The sequence below is a fragment of the Apodemus sylvaticus genome, chromosome 5 (assembly GCF_947179515.1).
Source record: "Apodemus sylvaticus chromosome 5, mApoSyl1.1, whole genome shotgun sequence".
In the NCBI taxonomy this organism is placed as follows: domain Eukaryota; kingdom Metazoa; phylum Chordata; class Mammalia; order Rodentia; family Muridae; genus Apodemus; species Apodemus sylvaticus.
In genome coordinates, this window is record NC_067476.1 from 105,396,437 (window position 1) to 105,417,336 (window position 20,900).

Sequence of the window (20,900 nt, forward strand, 5' to 3'; positions counted from 1 at the left end):
GGAATGACTGGAAAGTTGAAAGTTTGAGGCCAGCCTGGGCTACAGCCTGAGACCCTGTCAAAAAACCCAAAAGTCATCACTTTGTGGTTTGCTGGGAAGTACTTTTAAACCATAGCTGCCAGTGTAATGCTGCTTTAAATCTAGTTCCAGCAGTAGTGTATTGTAGGCTGCATTCAAGGGTGATGGACTGTCTTTGGAGAAGGCAGAACTTAGAACTTTCCCTGAGAACTCTGTGTATATCTCTGTCAGTGTTTGCTCTGTAGATCTCATCAAATTCATTATATACTTATTACACATCATATTTTTCACCATAGCATATATACTTTATTCCAAAGCCATGATTTTTAAAATTGAGCCTCCAGACATAACTGTCCTCATATTTTAAAAGTTGTTTGGGTTCTACATTTTCTTTTGGATGAAGAGAGTTCCTGTGTCTTCCGTTATTCAGATCAATGGGTAGCATTTCTGTTAGTTTACTCTTGCCCTTCCTGCATGTGTGCAGACAGATTCCATCTAGTAGGCAAGGCAGAAACACCATACAGATGACGCAAAGAAATGCCAATCATGTGGATGGGTGCACTGTGGGGAGAGCTGGAGTGTAAACGGGGAGTCGGGTTGAGGGGAGATCTAGGCACAGTCTCTGATTAAGGGTGGCTTATATGGATATGTAAAGAAATGAAAATTCATCTAAAGATAAAATGGTAAAAGGCTGCTCCACTGTCACTTTCCTGTAAACGGAGGAAGAGGAAGCTGCTGACTGTGGCCCATGACCTTCCTTATTCCTTCCAACACCAGGGAGGAAAGAAAGAAGGTTAAAAGGGAAAAGGGATGTAGGTCTCTTTAAACTACTTCCTGTTGATTCTGGGTGTTGAGTTCCTTGGGGCAAGTCCAATCTTCATCTCATCAAGATATTGCCAATGTCTTTTTCTTCTTCTTCCATTTAATTAATTAATTAACATCCTGATTAAAGTCTCCACCTTCCCAATCTCCTCCTCTCCTTCTCTGAGAAGGGGAGACCCCCCTCCCCTGGGGGTACCAACCCATCTTGGCACATCAAGTCACTGTAGGACTAGGCACATCCTCACCCACTGAGGCCAGACAGGGCAGCCCAGTTAGGGGAACAGGATCCACATGCAGGCAAGAGTCAGGGACATCCCCGCTCCTGTTGTTGGGGGACTGGAATGAAGACCAAGCTGCTTGTCTGCTAAATATCTGTGGGGGTTGGGGATTAGGTCCAGCCAATATATGCTCTTTGGTTGGTGGTTCAGTCTCCCGGAGCCCCCCAAAGATCCAGGTTAGTTGACTCTGTTGCTCTTCCTGTGGAGTCCCTAGCCTCTCCAGGTCCCCCAATCCTTCCACCAACTTTTCCACAGGATTCTCCAAGCACCATCTAATGTTCGGCTGTGGGTCTCTGCGTCTGTTTCAGTCAGCTGCTGGGTGGAGCTTCTCAGGGGATGATATGCTAGGCTCCTGTTTATAAGCATAACAGAGTATCCTTAAAAGTGTTAGGGATAGTTCTTGCCTATGGGGTGGTTCTCAAGTTAGGGCCATAATTGGTTGGCCAGTTCCTCAGTCTCTGCTCTATCTCTGACCCTACACTTGTTGTAGGCAGGGCAGATTTGGGGTCAAAAGCTCTGTGGGTGGGTTGGGAGTCTTGCCTGGCTACAGGAGGTGGCCACTTCAGGCTCTATGTCCCCCACTGCTAGGAGTGTCAACTAGAGTCACCCTTGTAGACTTTCTGGAGCCTCCCCCATTTTAGGCCTCTGATGTGTCTTAGAAATTCCAGCCTTCCCCCCTCCCGCCCCCCCCCCCATTTCCATTCATTCTTTCCTCTCTCCCTAGCTCTCCCCACATCTGGTCTCTACCCCATTCCTCTCCCCAAACCCTTTCCCACCCAGTTTCCTCCCTCCCTCCACCTCCAATGACTATTTATTTCCCCTTCCGAGTGAGATTCTCCTATCCTCCCTTGCACCCTCTTTGTTATTTAACTTCTTTGGGTCTGTGGATTGTAGTAGCATGGGTATCCTGTACTTTCTGGTTAACATCCACCTATAAGTGAGTACATACCATGCGTGATCTTTTAGGTCTATGTTACCTCACTCAGGATGATATTTTCTAGTTCCATTCGTTTGCCTCAAATTTCATGATCTTTTTGTTTTTAACAGTGAGTAGTATCCCATTGTGTAAATGGACCACATTTTCTTTATCCGTTATTTGTTTGAAGGACATTTGGGTTGATTCCAGTTTCTGGCTATCACAAATAAAGCTGGTATGAATATAGTAGAACAAGTGTCCTTGTGGTATAGTGAGGCATCTTTTGGGTATATGCCCAGCAGTGGTATAGATGGGTTTTGAGGTAGAACTATTCCCAATTTTCTGGGAAAATGCCACACTGATTTCCAGAGTGGTTGTACAAGGTTGCACTCCCACCAGCAATGGAGGAGTGCTCCTCTTTTCCCACATCCTCACCAGCATCTGCTGTCACTTGAATTTTTGATCATAGCCATTCTGATGAGACAGATGTGCTTATTTTAAACAGAGACTCAACTCTCCACTGAATAGTTAGTGTTGCAGGATGAAGTCCTAAAGCATCTTCAGTGTTTCTCAGAGTTGGTGATTTTGGTTTTATAATTGTTGGTTCTGAGAACACCACTTCATAAATTCGTAGTGTAAAGTAGTAAGAGTGTGTTTAGGATCGTGATAGAAATCATTGGAAGGTCAGAAGTCACGCCCCTGCCGGAGCATGAGGCCAATAGCTTGCTGCCAAGGATAATCTGAAGTAGCCCCACATCCACACCTGGGATTAAAACAAAAAGCATAACTGGGGTTTTAAAGAAACCAAAATTCTCACTACACATATGCATATGTGTGTATCTGGAATATATATGTAATTTTACCATTTGTCTTAGTTTTCTATTTCTCTAATAAAATGCATGACAAAGGCAGTTTAAGGGAGGAAGGTCTTCTTCTGGCTCACAGTTCCAGGGGCACACAGTCATTGTGGCATGGCTGACACAGCAGTAGGAGCAATGGGAAACAGGGTAAACCGGAAGTTGGGCCAGGCTCTAAAGGACTTCTCACGGTGACATACTTCCTCCAACAATGCTCCAGCTCCTAAAGGTTCCACAACCTTCACAAAGGCACCACAGCTGGAAACCAAGTATTCAAACACGTGAGCCTATTGGGGGCACATTTCATAGCCAAGTCATATCGCCATTTATTAAAGAGAAAAGCAAATTTGTATGCTAATGAGATGGATGTGCTTATTTTACACAGAGACTCAACTTTCCACTGAATAGTCAGTGCTGCAGGATGAAGCCCCAAAGCATCTTCAGTGTTTTCCAGAGTCGGTGATTTTGGTTTTATAATTGTCAGTTCTGAGGACTCCACTTCATAAGTTCATAGTGTAAAGCAGTAAGAGTGCGTTTGGGATCATGATAGACCTTATTGGAAGGGCAGCAGTCACAATCCCAAGTCAAAATTCATTCAATGAAAAAAACAACCCCTCATGTTACCAAATAGCAGTTTAGAAAAACAAAACATTCTAATGCCGCAACCCAACAGCACACTGATTTGGTATACACTGAAGAAAGCTGGTAGGGAAATATCACAAGCCATCATTTTCTATAATCGAGCTATTATGTTTCTGTAGGAAGGAAGGAAAAGCTTTAGCATGTACAGTAAAAAACTCTGCGGCTCACAACAATTAGCAATCTTGAATCTTAGCCGAAATATCTCAGGCAGCATTCTTTCTGAGCTGTGCAGCTTGTGTAGCACAAAGTACTTGTTGGGTGTCCAGAACCGAGGTTGCTATGAATATCACAGCGTTGGCAAACTCTGCCAGAAACACCTTAGATTTGTTACCTGCTCGATTTTTAATTAATTTTTGATTATTGCACATTTAGAAACGTTTTAGTGTTGCCAGCCACTTCATGGTCCCTATATTTAGTTATATGACTCTATCATACAGGCTCACAGCCCACAGTTTAAGAAGATAAGGTTTCCACCGCTGCTTTTTGAGTTGTTGGCCAATGGGCCACATAGACTCCCACCCCCAAGCACTGCAGGCCGTTGCCAATATTCTTGACTCCCATCCATAACTTCATGGTAAGACCTTATCGTGAAGACATCACACACGTGAGGTATAGAGCATGGAGATATCATGCTACCACTCACCAGGAACCTTAATCCCTTTGCCTACCATGCATGCTTTTGAATGATGCCATGCAGGATGCTGGAGAAGCATCACTCTGCCGTGAAACCTCAAGCCTCAACGGTGACTATCCTGCCTGAATCTGCCCTCTGGTGTCATAGTAACATGAATGTCGTGGGAATAACCAACCACTCTGTGACTGGATCTATGGCCGCCTTCCTGAGGTATAACCAATATCTAGCACTGTTAAAGATGCTTGCGGTTAGACAGGTAGGTCCAGGGGAGAACCTGAAACTATTATCCTGCTAAATCAACATAGTATTAAAATGAGTCCTAATCCTTTACATGGAAGGGAGCATCTCTCAACCATCATCATCAGAAGAGCTCCTTGCAGTAGATGGCAACTGACACATAAAAATGTCAATGTGCAGACAAGAGACTGTGGCATGTTTAGGCACCAATGGGGTCACATATATCACATTCTTCCCCGCCAGTGCTCTGGGATCTTTTTGGAAGAAAGGGCAAAAAGGTTGTAAGAACAAGAGGTGGTTCATAACATCAAAGAAAGTGTTTTCCAGGCACAACAAGGTAGTTGTACTCACAGCACTCATGACAGCAGGCACAAGCCTTGCACATGCTCCAGCCAGAAAAAAAAATCTCTGCACAGAGGGCAGAAGGGAGGGATGCTAATTCCACCACTAGCTGAGGAGCCATTGGTATCTGATAGCCTCTGAAAGAGTCTGGGTTCAAAGATGGGTAGAAGGCCCTTTTCTTCAGGACCTCTCTCAAGAGAAAAAGACCCTCGGTTGGATAGGCCCTTCCCCTCCCCCTGCATTCTGGAGGGTGATCTGCTTCCTGCAAATGGTATGCTCTGCTATTGAGGGAATCCGCTGGGTGACTTCTGAACAGAGCTGGGAAGTTTCTTGTGATTGCTGAGACTCTGTTATATGTTTTGCATGTATTCAGCACCAACACTGATGTGGGCAGCAGAAAATTGCTAAGCTATTCCTATCACCCAGGAGGTGTGGCAAAGATGGGCTCCTGTGCTAAGGGAAGCAAACACAGACCTTCCCAAAAAGGCAGAGAACTTATTGCATGGCAAGGACATGCCAGAGGGTCACAAATGTGTGTGTGTGTGTGTGTGTGTGTAGACTGAGACTGAGCCCAGGGCTTCATACATGCTAGCCAAATTCACCTCTAAACTATACCTCTGATCCCTCAGACTGGTTCTCTAATAACAGAAGAGAGTAAAGAATGGGAAGGACATCTGGGTTCTGGCCAGCGCTATGGGTGAACAGCGCTATGAAGATCTGTAACTCTGGAAAGAGATGAGAGACCAAGGACAGCCTCACTGGGGCCTCTCTGTTCCAGACCAGCAAGCCAGGAGCATGACTGATGAGTCTCTATTATGATGTGTCCCAAGGAAATATCTACAGGCCTACTCTGGTAATAGTTAATATATCTCTAAAGTGTACTCGTGCATTTTAGTCTCATTAAAAACACTTTCAGAGTACAGCCTAGACTAGTGTTTGACCAAACATCTGGGTACAATGACCTAACCAGGCTAACATGTAAAACTAACCATCACAGTTGGCCTTTGTTGTATATTTGTGTATATATAATTGGCTCTAACCTCTGTCTGTCTGTCTGTTTATCCATCCACGTCTATAATAAAATGGATTACATACATATAAAGCAAAGATTATTACAATATAATTCTTCAAACTAGGAGATAGCTAGGAGGCTTCTAATCCCTGGATAACTGAAGCTACTGTGTTCATGCCTAATTACATACATAATTAAGCCAACTATAATACCAAGTTCCAAGACCTTGGGTATCAAATAAATTCAAAGACAACAAATGAATCAGAAAGTAGAAAAATAGATGTCATATGTACTGTTTAGATTTATCTTTTCACCAACCGAAGGCTTCTCAGGTCTCTCAAGAATTAGCTTGAAGATTACATCAGCAATTAGATACTAAACTCAGATGAAACATTTTTAACAACTGAATAGACCACACATGGAGCAATGCTGCCATCTTGTGGTATTTTGCAGTTCTCTGCTCCATTAGAATAGATTCTGTAATAATTCACTTGCTTTGATGACATCTGGCTAAACCTTTTTGTAAGCTATTTTTTCTTTTTTCTTATTTTCTTTTTTTATTAGATATTTTCTTTATTTACATTTCAAATGCTATACCCTTTCTGGTTTCCCCTCTGAAAACACTCTATCCCATCCCCCCTCATCACCAACCCACCCACTCATGTTTCCCTGTCCTGGCATTCCCCTACACTGGGGCATCGAGCCTTCTCAGGACTAAGGGCTCTCCTCCCTTGGATGTACAACATTGAAAGCTATTTTTATTAATTATTTATTTACATTTCAAATGTTGTCCCCCTTCCCGGTCTCCCCTCTGCAAGCCCTCCCCATCCCCCCTTCCCTTTGCCTCTGAGAAGGTGCTCTCCCACCCGCCCACTCCTGCTTCATCTCTCTAGCACCCTCCTTCACTGGGGCAACAAGCCTCCACAGGACCAAGCGCATCCCCTACAATTGATGCCAGATAAGGCCATCCTCTGCTACCTATGTAGCCGGAGTCATGGACCCATCCATGTACACACTTTGGTGGTTTAGTCCCTGGGAGCTCTGAGGGATCCAGTTAGTTGATGATGTTGTTCTTCCCATGGGGTTGCAATCCCCTTCAGCTCCTTCAGTCCGTCCCCTCTCTCTTCCATAGAGGTCCTCAGGCTCAGGCCAATGTTGGCTTTTAGTATCTGTATCTGTTTTAGTCAGGTGCTGTCAGAGCCTCTCAGAGGACAGCTATACCAGGCTCCTGTCTGCAAGCACTTTTTGGCATCAGCAATAGTATTGGGGTTTGGTGTTTGCAGATGAGATAGATTCCAAGGTGGGGCAGTCTCTGGATGGCCTTTCTTTCATTCTCTGCTTCATGTTTTTTGTCCTTGCATTTCCTTTGACAAGAGCAATCCTGGGTTAAAGATTTTGAGATGGGTGGGTGGCCCCATCCCTCCACTGGGGGCCATGCCTATCTACTAAAGGTGGTCCCTTCAGGTTCTATCTTCCCTCTGTTGAGTATTTCGGTTAATGTTGTCCCCATTGGGTCCTGAGAGCCTCTTGCATCCCTGGTATCTGGGACTTCCTAGTGGTTCCTTGCCCTTGTTCCCTATCCCTCCACTGCTATGTATTTTTGTTCATTCTCCAGGCCCTTTTGACTTCTCTCCTGTCTCTTCCCATACCTGATCAGCCCCCCTCCCCTCTCCTAACCAGGTCCCTCCCTTCCTCTGCCTCCCATGATTATTTTGTTACCCCTTCTAAGTGGGATTGAAGCATCCATATTTTGGCCTTCCTTCTTGTTAAGCTCCATATGGTCTGTGAGTTGTATCATGGGTATTCTGAATTTTTGGGCTAATATCCACTTATCAGTGAGTATATACCATGCATATCCTTTTGGGTCTGGGTTATCTCATTCAGGATACTTTCTAGTTTCATTCATTTGCCTGCAAAATTTGTGAAGTTGTCATTTTTAATAGCTGAGTAGTAGTCTATTGTAGAAGAATGCAAATTAACCCATTTTTAATCTCCTTGTACAAAGTGCAAGCCCAAGTGGTTCAAGGACCTCCACACAAAACCAGATACACTGAAGAGAAAGTGGGAAAGAGCCTCGAACACATTGGCACAGAGGAAAATTTCCTGAACAGAATATCTATGGTGCAGGCTCTAAGATCAACAGTTGACAGATGGGACCTAAAGAAACTGAACCGCTTCTGTAAGGCAAAGCACACTGTCAATAGGAAAGCCAATAGAGGGCTAATATCCAAAATATACAAAGAACTCAAGAAGTTAGACTCCAGAAAACCAAATAACCCAAATTAAAATGGGGTACAGAGCTAAACAAAGAATTCTCAACTGAGCAATCTTGGGTGAGCAGTACCTAAAGAAATGTTCAACATTCCCAATCATCAGGGAAATGGATTTTTGGATTTGTTTTTTTCGAGACAGGGTTTCTCTGTGTAGCTCTGGCTGTCCTGGTCTACTCACTCTGTAGACCAGGCTGGCCTCAAACTCAGAAATCCACCTGCCTCTGCCTCCCAGAGTGCTAGGATTACAGGTGTGCACCATCACCGTCGGATCATCAGGGAAATGGAAATCAAAACGACCCTAAGATTCCACCTCACACCACTCAGAATGTCTAAGATCAAAAGTTCAAGTGACAGCAGATGCTGGTGAGGATGTGGAGAAAGAGGAACACTCCCGTCATTGCTCGTGGGATTGAAAGCTGATACAACCACTCTGGAAATCAATCTGGTAGTTCCTAAGAAAATTGGAGATAGTTCTATCTGAAGACCTAGCTATACCACTCATGGGCATATACCCAAAAGATGCTGCAACATTTTACAAGGACACACGCTCCACTATGTTCATAGCAGCCTTATTAATACTAGCCAGAAGCTGGAAAGAACCCAGATACCCCTCAACAGAAGAATGTATTGGAGATGCCAGTACCATGGGATGATCACCAAGAACAACATTGGCAGTAGAGTGGATTAACCTGAGCTTAGAGTGTGACAGAGGGCAGAGCTGGAGAAGTGACACAAGACCTTTGGAGGAGCCTATGAGATCATGTGTGGATCCCAGACATTAAAACAAGAAGTTGTAACACTGAAGTTGCCTTGAAGACCCAGGATGTTTGAGATGCCAGAACCTTGGGCTATCTGCTAAAGAAAGCTGATAAAAGGGAGTGGAACCAGCCCAAGCTATTTTTTTTTCTAGTGAACAAAGATGAAAAAGGAGTTGGAGACCTGAAGGTCACTTTGACATCAGACATGGAGATGCAGAGTTTGGAGTTTGCCCAGCTGTTTTCCTGACTTGCTTTGGGATTACAGTTAAGTGATTGGATGAGTCTCAGAAGAGACTTTGGACTTTTAATATTGTTGAGGCTGCTATAGACTGTGGAGACTTTGGAAGTTGGACTACATGTATTTTTTTATTATGCTATGGCTAGGTATGGCCCCCATAGATTCATGTGTTTGAACAAGCCTGTGGAATGGAATGTGATGGTTTGTATATGCTCGGTCCAGGGAGTGGCACTATTAAGAGGTGTGGCTCTCTTGTGTGTCACTGTGGTGTGAGCCTAAGACCCTCATCCTAATTGCCTGGAAGTCAGTGTTCTGCTAGCATTCTTCAGGTGAAGATGTAGAACTCTCAGCTCCTCCTGTACCATGCCTGCCTAGATACTGCTATCGCACCTTGACGATAATGGACTGAATCTCTGAACCTGTATGTCAGCCCCAATTAGATGTTGTTCTTATAAGAGTTGCCTTAGTCATGGTGCCTGTTCACAGTAGTAAAACCCCAACTAAGACAAACATGTTACAGTTTTCAAAGAATTGTACTTGTACTATTTAATAATAAAGGGGCTACCCAGGGGACTGGGTATTTCTACACTCTTGTACTCAGGAATTAAAAAAAAATATGCCAGTGACCAGGATGTAGATTCAGTCCTGCAGTCTTTATTGTTTGTATGGTGTTTCTCTGCCTTTATCTAATTTTGTTTGCACCTCTGGGCAGATCTAGATTTCTTAGATCTACATTAAGCCACTTTGAAGATCTGCCCCATACCAGGGTTGCTTGACACAAATTACCTTCTAACAGCAACAGGAAGGTGTAGAAATGGAAGCAGGGGCTGGAGAGATGGCTCAGCGGTTGAGAGCACTGACTGCTCTTCCACAGGTCCTGAGTTCAAATCCCAGCAACCACATGGTGACTCAAACCATCTATAATGGGATGTGATACCCTCTTCAAGTATGTCTCATGACAGCTACAATGTACTCATACATGTAAAAATAAATACATCTTTAAAAAAATTACAAAAAAAGAGAAAGAAAAGGAAGTAGGGTTCGAAAGTTGAAGCACACATATGGAAGTGGTGGGGCTAGGAGCCGATTCTGGAAAAATCCCAAAACTCCTGCACCACAGCAGAATTTTCTTAAGTGGGAGCCTCAGGGACAGGGACAAAAATCAACCTCCCATTTTCCTTTACATTTCTTGAACGATGTACAAGGTGAGGAAATACATGAATATGAATTCCATCTGCTGATTTTATAGATTCAGTCTGGTACTAAGGAAGACCAAAGGTAGAGAGGGTGTGAGCTTCTCTTCAGCAGAGAGCTCAGCAGCAAGGCTGCTTTAACCTTAGACAACACCCCCTGTAGACATGCAACAACCAGACAAGCACTGGGCAAGATCAGTCCGGAGCCTTCTTTTGGGATCATAATGTGACTCAGCCTGGCTCATTTTGCCCATGGTGTGGTATGTGTGTCATCTGAAACAACCAGTTCTGCAAAAGAGAAATAATATCAGGTGACCACATGTGGAGCTGGGAGAGTGAGTCTCAAATCCACCTCCCTGAGGGAGGATTTGGGGGTGTTTATTTCTCTATCCTAAGGGGTGTGAGAGGTGATTGGAAGGAGAGGTGTTGGGGGTTACATCTCGACACTTTTTTACCCTAGCGCTTTTACCCTAAGTCTTCTGTGGCCAAAAGACTTGAAGAAGGTATATCCTTAGCACCTCGGCTGCCACTCACCAAGCCACTGAAATGAGCTGATTAGGAGGTCTGTAGACCGTGGTTGACTGTAAAACTGGTGTTTGTGAACATCCACGGGTATGAGATGGGTAGTCAGCAGGATTCATCTGCTGAGGGCCAGGAAAGTGGTCGGTGAAGTATAGTGTCTGCTTTGAATCAGGGGGTAATACAAAACAGTCATTGATATTCATCATCAACAAGAAGAGTTACCACATTACTAGGTAAGGGGTTAGACTGTAAATTCTTTAGGCTTTGTGGGGTCATAGGCCTCCAATATAGCTGCTAAAATCAGCTGTTATAGCATAAAAATAAACACAGAATATAGTAAGTGGGTGTGGCTTTGTTTTAATATGAATTTGCTCATAATAGGTGATAGGCAGGCTTTGGCTCTTGGGCTATTAGTCAATGATCCTTGATCTATCTATATCTATGCACTGATGCCTGGGAGATAGACACACGGTAGTGAGAGACAACATGAGAAAAGCCACTTCAGCCAGAAGTCACAATGCTTTACTCAACTCTCAAAGGACTCAGCCTTCAGATCTGGAGCCCAGCGACTGAAGAGGTGGCCGGAGGCAGTACCCGTGATGCCTTCCTAGGCCTTCATCAAAGGGACCTGCACCACTGGCTTCTGTGATACTGTACTGGGAAAGGGGCATAATTAGGCGTTTTCAGTACTATTGGATAAAGAATCTGAGCTAGCATTGGTATGGATAGCAAATACTGTCTTTTTTTTTCTTCTAGAGATTTCTGGCTGAAGTGGCTTTTCTCATGTTGTCTGTCACTACCGTGTGTCTCTCTCCCAGGCATCAGTACATAGATATAGATAGATCAAGGATCATCGACTAATAGCCCAAGAGCCAAAGCCTGCCTACCACCTATTATTATGAGCAAATTCATATTAAAACAAAGCCATATACATATTAATTACTGATTCAACCTGATTACTTGCTATTAGCCTAGTTGGATGATCTATGCTATCATGATTTTTGCTCTCATAATTTAGTCTTGGTGAGTTTTGTGATTTTGGGAATTTGTCCATTTCATGTGGATTATCAAATTTATTACTTTACAATTATTCATTCTTACAATTGTGTGCTTTTCTGTGGAGTTGGTAGTTATGCCCTTCTCTATTAGTTTGCTCATTGCTGTTACAAAATATCTGGCAATAAGCAACTTAATGCAGGGTTTATTTTGTCTTACTGTTCTGCTCTAGGAGACACAATCTGTGAGAGCAGGGCAAGCATGGCAGGTGGCAGACAGGGAGGGAGGGCGGGGTCTGCTGATCACCTTGCAGCTGGAGTCAAGAAGCCAAGGGTGAGCAGGTTTGATGACCTTCTGAAATAGTGCCACCATCTGGGAACCAAGTGCTAGTATATGAACCTAGGGGAAACATCTCACAGTCAAACTACAATAATCCACATTTATATTTTTATTGTAATAATTTCAGCATTTTTTCTATATAGCTTCTTCTGAGATGGGGAAGCCACTATGTTGCTCAAACTAGCCTCGAAATTTTAATTCTGCTCCAGTTTCCCAAGTAACTTGGATCCCAGTTGTTCTGCCTCAGTTTCACAAGTGTGCGTCATTGTGCTATGTTCTCTTTATATTAGGAAAGATTTCTTTGTTGTTTTTTTGTTTTTGTTTTTTGTATTTGGTTTTTTTGAGACAGGGTTTCTCTATATATCCCTGACTGTCCTGGAACTCACTCTGTAGACCAGGCTGGCCTCGAACTCAGAAATCTGCCTGCCTCTGCCTCCCAGAGTGCTGGGATTACAGCCGTGTGCCACCACTGCCCGGCTTAGGAGAAAGATTTGTCAGTTTCACTTTTACATTTTCTTATTTTTCTGTATTCCTTTTAGATTTTGTTTACCTTTGTTTTAACTTTTGTTGTTTTCTACTTCTGGAAATTTAGGGGTTATCTTGTTATTCTTTTTCTAATTACTTGAGTTATAAAAGTAACTTATCAATTTGAGTATTGGGTTGAAGAGTCACTTAGGGAAGAGCCAGAGAAACAATAGTATTACAGGCGTCTTCATTGTCTAGATATTGGATCAGACACTGAAGGTTAAGCAGGCTGGGGACAATCTGTCTCTATCACCTTTGAATGGCAGTTTTGATGGACATAGGTGCATATTTTGAATATATTGGACGTATGATCTCTAGTTTCTGGTGAGAAACTCATGACATTACTGTGGATCCCTTGTATGTGGTGAGTCATTTCAGTCTTGCTGATGAACTCAGGAGGCCAGGTTTGTGCCCTTAACGGCATCTAGAACTTAGTCTTATATAATGCCTTCAGCCCCACCTATGAACATGTAGTCTTAACACAATCACCTCAAAGGTCTCACCTTTTAATACTGTTACAATGGCAATAAAATTGCAACATGAGCTTTGGAGGGGACACACATTCAAATCACAGTAGTAACATAATAACACAGGAAGTATAAAAATCAAGCAGTAAACATCAACTGAATACTTTTTCTATGCCAGGTACAGCACCAGCCAGTTTTAAATATTAACCCGTTAACATTTTACAAGGTTCATATGAGACAGGAACTCTGCTAATGCAGTTAACTGAGGTCAATTAATGTATTTTCCTCGAGAAAGGTGATGTGCCTGGGCCACAACCCTGCATCATTCTAAAATATGGGTACCCAGAAGAACCCATTGCGGATGAGGCGTTTAGAACAGATGGTAAATTATGTGTGGACAAAGAACTTGTATTTACAAAGCCTATAAGAGACATTGTTCTTTACCCCTATTATTTAGTATGCAACCCCTTCCCCATTTGAAACAGAAAGCCCATCATGGTAGTGCTGGTGTGAGCAGCAGGACCGAGCATGCTGTCTTCCTGCCCTGACAGTGGGACCGAGCATGCTGTCTTCCTGCCCTGGCAGTGGGACCGAGCATGCTCTCTTCCTGCCTTGGCAGTGGGACCGAGCATGCTCTCTTCCTGTCCTGACAGTGGGACCAAGCATGCTGTCTTCCTGCCCTGGCAGTGGGACCAAGCATGCTCTCTTCCTGTCCTGACAGTGGGACCGAGCATGCTCTCTTCCTGCCTTGGCAGTGGGACCGAGCATGCTCTCTTCCTGTCCTGACAGTGGGACCAAGCATGCTGTCTTCCTGCCCTGGTAGCTACAGTGCTAGTCATTCATGTACAGTCAGTCAAGTGAACACTCTCTCTAAAGACTTCAGTTTTTGCTTCTTTTATATTTGTGGCACTCAGTCATTCATGGTGGTGTGGGGAGTATCCTGGGAGTGGCCAGCCTGCTTTTGATAATGATCAACACGGTAAGATATACCTGAAGAAGTAATAGTGGCAGGTATATCTTGGGGTTAACCAATTGTTGTCTAATCAGACTTAAGGATAACTTAATAGGATGGAACACATGAATGGGCCTGTAAACCCAGCCAACTACCAATGACTGGTGAGGTCATGAACCCTAGAGGAAAACCGAATCCTGACACTTTCCTGGAAGAGTAAAATTCCCAACTCATTTCTAAATACATTTATATTCACAGATCATGTAGGTCTCACCCCTCACCAAAGAAACTTCCTTTTGCAGCAGGTGGAGACCATCGCAGAGAGCCACCTAAAGCTCAGGACACATCATGGAAGAGGGGGTGGAAAGACTGTGAGCCAGGGGACCAGGATGTCTGCTGTGAGAGAGTGCCTTTCATATGTGACAGGAACTGCAGCCATGAAATTTCAACAATATGATCACCTAAATAAGACACACACAATGACAACACCAGTTGACATCCCAATGTGGATGGCGGAAATCTCATAGATCTTACCAAAGACAGAGCTATAGGCAATGGCTGCTGAGAGAGGGGAAAATCAGCCTTCTCCTGGGATGAGCCCCCCCACCCCATAATTCCAAGAGGCCAGCTCTAAATGCATAAACATATGAGCAAGACTAAATGGACTCAGTTGTAAATATATATATATATATATATATATAATCAATAATAAAGAGAAGTCATGAATTTGAGGGATATATTCAACGGCTTAGAGTGAAGAGAAGGTAGCATGGAAATGATGTAAATATAATACTAACATGCAAAAAATCTCAAAAAGAAAATAAATTTATTTTATGTTTTTTGGGAGAAGAAGAACATCAGCCAAAAGAAGATGTTTGGGCTCTTTGACGCCTTAGAACTTTCCTAAGTCAGGTTCATGTCCCTAGCCACCATCACTCCAGTGTTTGATGGAAGCCTTCTACCAATCTCTCTTTTAAGTTAAGGTGTCCATAACTGGCTTCTTGCTTGCAACCAGTGCTTATTGGGATAGGGAACTTTGTATCTGAAGTACAAATACAAAGTATTTGGGTATACATTAGCGCTTTCTGACTGGAAAATAACGTGATCTTCTGTGATACAAATGAAGAAACTCTGCACTGTGGCTTGATACAGTTTTGGTTATTTTACAAGCAGTTTGGCTGCGAGGAAAGCAGCAACCTGGGAGAGATTGGAACTGCCTTTTAAAGGCCACATATGAACCGATTATATACTCTTTATTTCTGCTCACTTCCCTTCTGGTTAGCAGACTTCCTGTTGGTCTGTCAGGAGGGACAGTGTGTGCTGCTTGTTCCAGAAATCCCCACCCCCAACTTCCCAGTGAGTCTCACCCTAGCTGGTGAGGTTTAGCGTTTCTTTGGATGAGTGGCTATCACAGGGAGGAAGGTTTGCTGGGACAGAATAAGCCACTTCTACAGCTAACATTCACCCAAGAAAGCTTTTGCTTCAGGGATGAGGGTGGGGCTTGTTTAATGGGCTCTAAGCAGGTGCATTTAAAGTGGCATACCTGCCGAGTCCCCAGCCCTGCCCTTACTCTAGCGTCTTCGCTTTTGACAGTCTTCCTTTTTCCTTTCCACTTTCCTTTTTCCTTTCCAGTAATTGCTGCTTCTTCCTGCTGGTGCCCTTCCTAGCATGGGTCTGCGTGGCTTCCCAGGGCCGGCCAGTCTATATTTTCTTATGCCTGCATCTTCTTGGATAGGGATTTGTTCCTCCCCATCATGCTCCCTCCCCCACCGCGCTCCCTCCCCCGCCGCGCCCCTCCCCCACTGCGCCCCCTCCCCCACCGCTCCCTCACCGCGCCCCCTCCCCCACAGTACCCCCTTCCCCACGATGACCGCTCTCTCGCTATGCCCCTCCCCCACTATGCCCCCTTCGCCATCAAGCTTTCTCCCCCACCATGCCCCCTACCATGCTCCTTCCTCCACCATGCCACCTCCCCACCATGTCCTTTCCCCCACCACGCTCCCTCCCCCACAAAGCTCCCTCCCCGAATGCCCTCTCCCCCACCATGCCCTTTTAGTTTCCTCTCTCCCTGTCTGCACACTCAGTACTCTGGAAACCTCATGTGGATGGGTCCAGGGTAGGTCCAGACAGCAGCAGCCCCAAGATGAAAGAATGAAGGGGCAGGCGAGCTGGGCCAGCAGGTAAAGAGGCCAGCCTGGGTCTAAACCTGATGGCCTGGACCCGCTGTTGGAGGACAGACTTGACCTTAGGAAGTTGACCTCTAACTTCCACGTGTGCCTCATGACACACATGCACACGTGCACACATGCACACAAAATGAGTAAATACGATATTATAAAAAGAAAAAGGCAGCGGCAATGGATGGCTGATAGGCAAGTCCCAACCCCAGCAAGCAGACCACCAGCCTTGATCCCGTCACAGCCACCGGGACTTCATAATGAGGATGGCGAGGAGGAGAGACAATGGAGTGAATCGGTTCGGAAATATGTGTGTGTAGAGTTGTATTTTTTGTCAAAAATTAGGGCTACAGTTGTTGGTACTTAGAGGGTGGAAATCAGGGTAATGTTCGGTGCCAAACAATAGCTAACTGTCTGTCCTGAGGCCTGAACAAGTTTTCTGGTGCCCCGGCCCTTGCCTCACCTCTCAAGTGTGTGAAACATTTTATTGATAATAAATTCAGTTTTAGGTAAGAGTACAGCAAACATTAAGGATTATTTTTACATAATCTTAATACACTGTTTCTAGTAATAGCTCTATCAGTAAATACAGATTACATTTGGTTTTGCTTCCAGGTTCTTTACTAGACTTACCTATTGCTGTACAAAGTCACAGAAAGTCACTAGGGAGGCGGTGCTGCAGGGGCGGGTGCCAGCAAGCGCCACCAGTGTTACCATCAAACCCATAGTTGTCTTTGGGACCAAGCAATTTTACTATCGATCCTTCAGAATGAAGACAGAAAGTTTGAAATAAGAGACTCAAAAACTATTAACATGAACATAATCAAACAAATGCAAAAGAAACTTAGTTAGCTTTAAAAAAAGTTGGTGGCATTAGTGTGTTCTCTGAGGTGTTTTAAAGATGACACCTTAGCAACTTTTAGGGACCATATTTGTTTTAACACATGGGGCCGCGGTCTCTGGCTTGTGCCTTCAAACAGTCAGTCCACTGTAGAAGCGGCGGGAAGTTGACTTGTCTGGCACCAAATAACTCCCAGGAGCCTGCAGGTTCCAAGGCAAGGTACCAGCGTGGTTCTGAGTAGCCGTGGCCCTGTCTGCACCCTCGGCATAAGAAAAGCCTCTAGGCTGCGTGGGGATAGTAGCGGGTCACAGGAGCAAGGGCTACCCATGCGTCTGGTGTCGGTGCCTGACCCCTGGTGCGCGTTCTCTGGGCAGCGTCCGGGGCGTGCTTTCCAGGGCGGGAGGTGGGTGGTGGTGGTGGTGGCTGTCCCCGCCCCTGGCCTCCGCCTCTCCGCCCCGGCGGCCAGGCGGGGCTCGGAGAGGCCAGCACTCCAGCGCCACTGTAGTTTCTGCTGCGCCAGCGCTGGGGCCCACGGTGTCGCTCAGCCCGGTAAGACGTATCCCTCGACGTTGTCACCCTCCCACAGCTGCTCGCTGTCTCCCGGCTGCCCCTCTTTCTTTCCAACCCCTGACACTCGCCACTTTGGTCTGGGACTTGGTGGACTTCAGAGCTTTCTCCGGAGTGGTCGAGCCTCAGCGATGCGGAGAGAATGGCTCTGGCACCCTCCCCATCCACATCGCGTGGACCTGTGGTCTCGGTGCGTGGGAATTTCAGAAATGTTAGTCCCACTTGTTGGCTACCACTCAGCACCTTGCCTTGCCTGCACGGTCGAGTCTGGGGAGGTGCCCAGGGCACTGGGGGGTCAGCAGAGGAGCACAGGCCGGGCTGATTGGCAATTGGTACAAGGGAGAAAAGGCTCTTTGATGAAACCTTTTCACCTTTGTTTTATTTATCAGAGAGCCACCCCAGCTTCTAGGGCTCACAGACTCAAGCTGAGCCAGAGAGTTTGTGCAGGCTGTAAACCTCTGTAAACACAACGCTCTGACTCATTTTTGCCTGTAGGTACCTCTGACAGTTCTGAGTTTGGGGAAAAACTAAGGACTTTTTCTCAGAAGATTTCCCTTTTTGCTTTGAACTTTATTATTTAATTTCATGTGTACGTTATTTCGTTTGCATGTGTGCCTAGTGCCCTGGAACTGGAGTTATACACTTTCATCTGGGTGTTGGGAACTGAACTCTATTCCTCTGGAAGTAAGTCCTCTCTCTCTAAGAGCTCTTAACCACTGAGCCATCTCTCCAGATGCTCTCAAAAGACTTTTAAAAGCATAAAATTAAAGGCAGGTTATGCTGAAAGAAAACAGTCGTCACAAAAGTATTAAAAGAATACCATGTAATTTTAAAAAAGCAAATTACTATTATAATTTTGAAATACCAGAGAATTTAGAATTCAATATATAAGTACTACCTGGAAACACATTTCTAAAAAGCCCTAAATACTGCTAATATTGCTGTGACCAGCTGCCTACACAGTACTTGAAGAGAACCTTAAATTTCAAGTAGACATCAGTGGAAGATAAAGATTTTTTTCTTTCATTCAGCTAAATGGGCTTCAATTTAGATAGATACCCTCTTAGCAGAAATGATGTGTTTGTTGCCTTGTTAGGCAACTTAGCTTCTGGGGTTTAACGCTTCCTTGCGCTGCCGTTGTGCCCTCTATCCCCAGCTTCTTTGGGCATCTGCTTCTCCTAAGGAGGAGGAAGAGGAAAGCCCAGCACCTCTCCCCCAAACCAAACAAGCCTAATCATTCCCATGGTGGAAAACATCCCGACTGACCATGATGTAGAGGGATACAGTAGGTGCCCCCTCCCCCCTTAAAAACCTTGTCTAATACTGGCCTTCACTTTCCTTAATCTGGTACATAAAAGGTTTGCTGGATGACTTGGAGGTGGTTGCTTGTGAAGGCATCTGGGAGACAGCTGGAAGCTTAGGACATGGCTGTTTAGAATGAATTGCCTCTTTTGAATCTGTCAGAGCAAATCCGTGAACACGCTGGGACTTGGGAATGTGAATTCTGCTGAAGGCCCTTGGGTCTGGTGTGGGTCTGGTGCCGCCTCACTATAGAAAACAAACTGTCTTGATAGGAAAACAGGATTCCAGAAGTTTCTTTTGCCTGTGTGTAGGCTTGTTAATAAGACATGTTGTAATGCAGGAAATGTCTTGTAAAGAATGGAGACAGAACCCATGAGGAAGCATTTCTAGATCTCTCTCTCTCTCTCTCTCTCTCTCTCTCTCTCTCTCTCTCTCTCTCCCTCTCCCTCTCCCTCTCCCTCTCCCTCTCCCTCTCCTCCCTCTCCTTCTCCTCCCTCTTTCTCCCCCACCTCTCTCTCTCTTTCCACCCCCTTTCCTTTCAGTCCCTCACCTGTTGAAAACACTCTGGAGAGTTGATAAATGGAGAACAGTGGGTAATTTATTAAAAGCTGCCCAGACTAGGCCTAAAGCCAACTGAGCCAACATTATAGGCAGTGAGAACTTTCGATGGAAGTATTGGTCTTGTTGGTCTGCTTCTGTGCGTATTCATACGACAGCTGAGCTGGATGAATGTCAGTCCATTCTTCCCCTGTCTAAGTTTGGATGATTATCATGAGATTTTCCCAACTCCTCAGATCTAAGCTTATTTTAAATCATAGAGGAAGACCTTTACATTTAAGAGAACACACCCAATATATTCAAATCAAACTTCTACCTTCAAAGTGACCTACCCATGGCCCTATAGATTTCATTTTCTTGCTTATGAGAGGGAGCCAATAATTGCCTCTTCAGTGATTGTCACGAGAAAGTATATATAACACACATTACAATAACTCTCACAAACGACCCCTCCCCCACCTCACCATGTTTGTTTTATACTTTGAAGCATGCATTGAACCAGAGCTGCTTTCCAGAGGATCATAGTGCACAATGGTACACGGAATGGGACATCTGGTTTCTATTCTGATTGTGTCTCAGGCCCAAGCATTTCATCTTGCTATTCTTTGCCACAGAAATTCCGAGGAGCCAGTAGACAAATGTCCTATTGGCTGTCCGCTTCAACACCCGCCTCTCCTCCCTTTTCAATGAGAAGTGAATGCAGTTTTAGGAAGTGAGAAATCTTTAATCCATCTAGCAGAGTCCCTTTACCTGGTGTGAAGAAAGCATGACCCATAATGGTTAAAGATGAGCCCAATTTGGTACTACCTGTAATGAGGACCTGGGTGTCCTTCAGACAAAGCTTCGTTGCAAATGGGTAACTGCCATTAGGTCAGACATAGGAGAGTGAGCTGTAAGGGAACCTGACATACCTGCTACCTTATGCATCTCCTTATGTTCTAACCATCAAAGAACTGAATTCAGCGTCTAGGTTCAAACAATGTATATATAATCTGTAATCAAAGAGTTTTTTTGTCATTGAGACCTTATGAACTAGATTCCAGGTAATGGCAAGCCAAAGTAATTGACTGGCATGCTTATAGTGACACTCCGCCCCTCATAACTTTCTTGCGTGTACCTTTGAGTCCCAGTGTACTTTGGTCTGATGAGTAATTTTATCGTGATCATTTTAATGATCCAGGAAGCCAGGTGTGGTGGCTTGAATACTGTAATCCCAACATTTGGGAGATGGAACTGGAAGGACTTAGAGTTCAGTGTAATCTTTACTTATGTATCATGTTAGAGATTTTCCTGGGCTACATGACAGTCTGCCTCCTTGTCTGTCCATCCATCCATCTACCCATCCATCCACCTACCCATCCATCCATCCATCCATCCACCCACCCACCCACCCACCCATCCATCCATCCACCCACCCACCCACCCACCCACCCG

General features: G+C 44.8%; 1 protein-coding gene across 3 annotated transcripts in view; it reads left to right on the plus strand.

The window, feature by feature from the left end:
- The first annotated feature begins 17,495 nt into the window (after positions 1 to 17,495).
- Sqor (sulfide quinone oxidoreductase) overlaps positions 17,496 to 20,900 on the plus strand; it is a 51,210-nt gene continuing 47,805 nt past the window's right edge. For 2 of the 3 annotated variants that reach the window (XM_052183446.1, XM_052183445.1), the window contains exon 1: positions 17,496 to 17,588. The gene's annotated coding sequence lies outside the window, so the exon portion shown is untranslated. Of the gene's footprint in view, positions 17,589 to 17,706; positions 17,797 to 20,900 lie in introns of those variants that run through there. The other variant, XM_052183448.1, reaches the window with a different exon arrangement.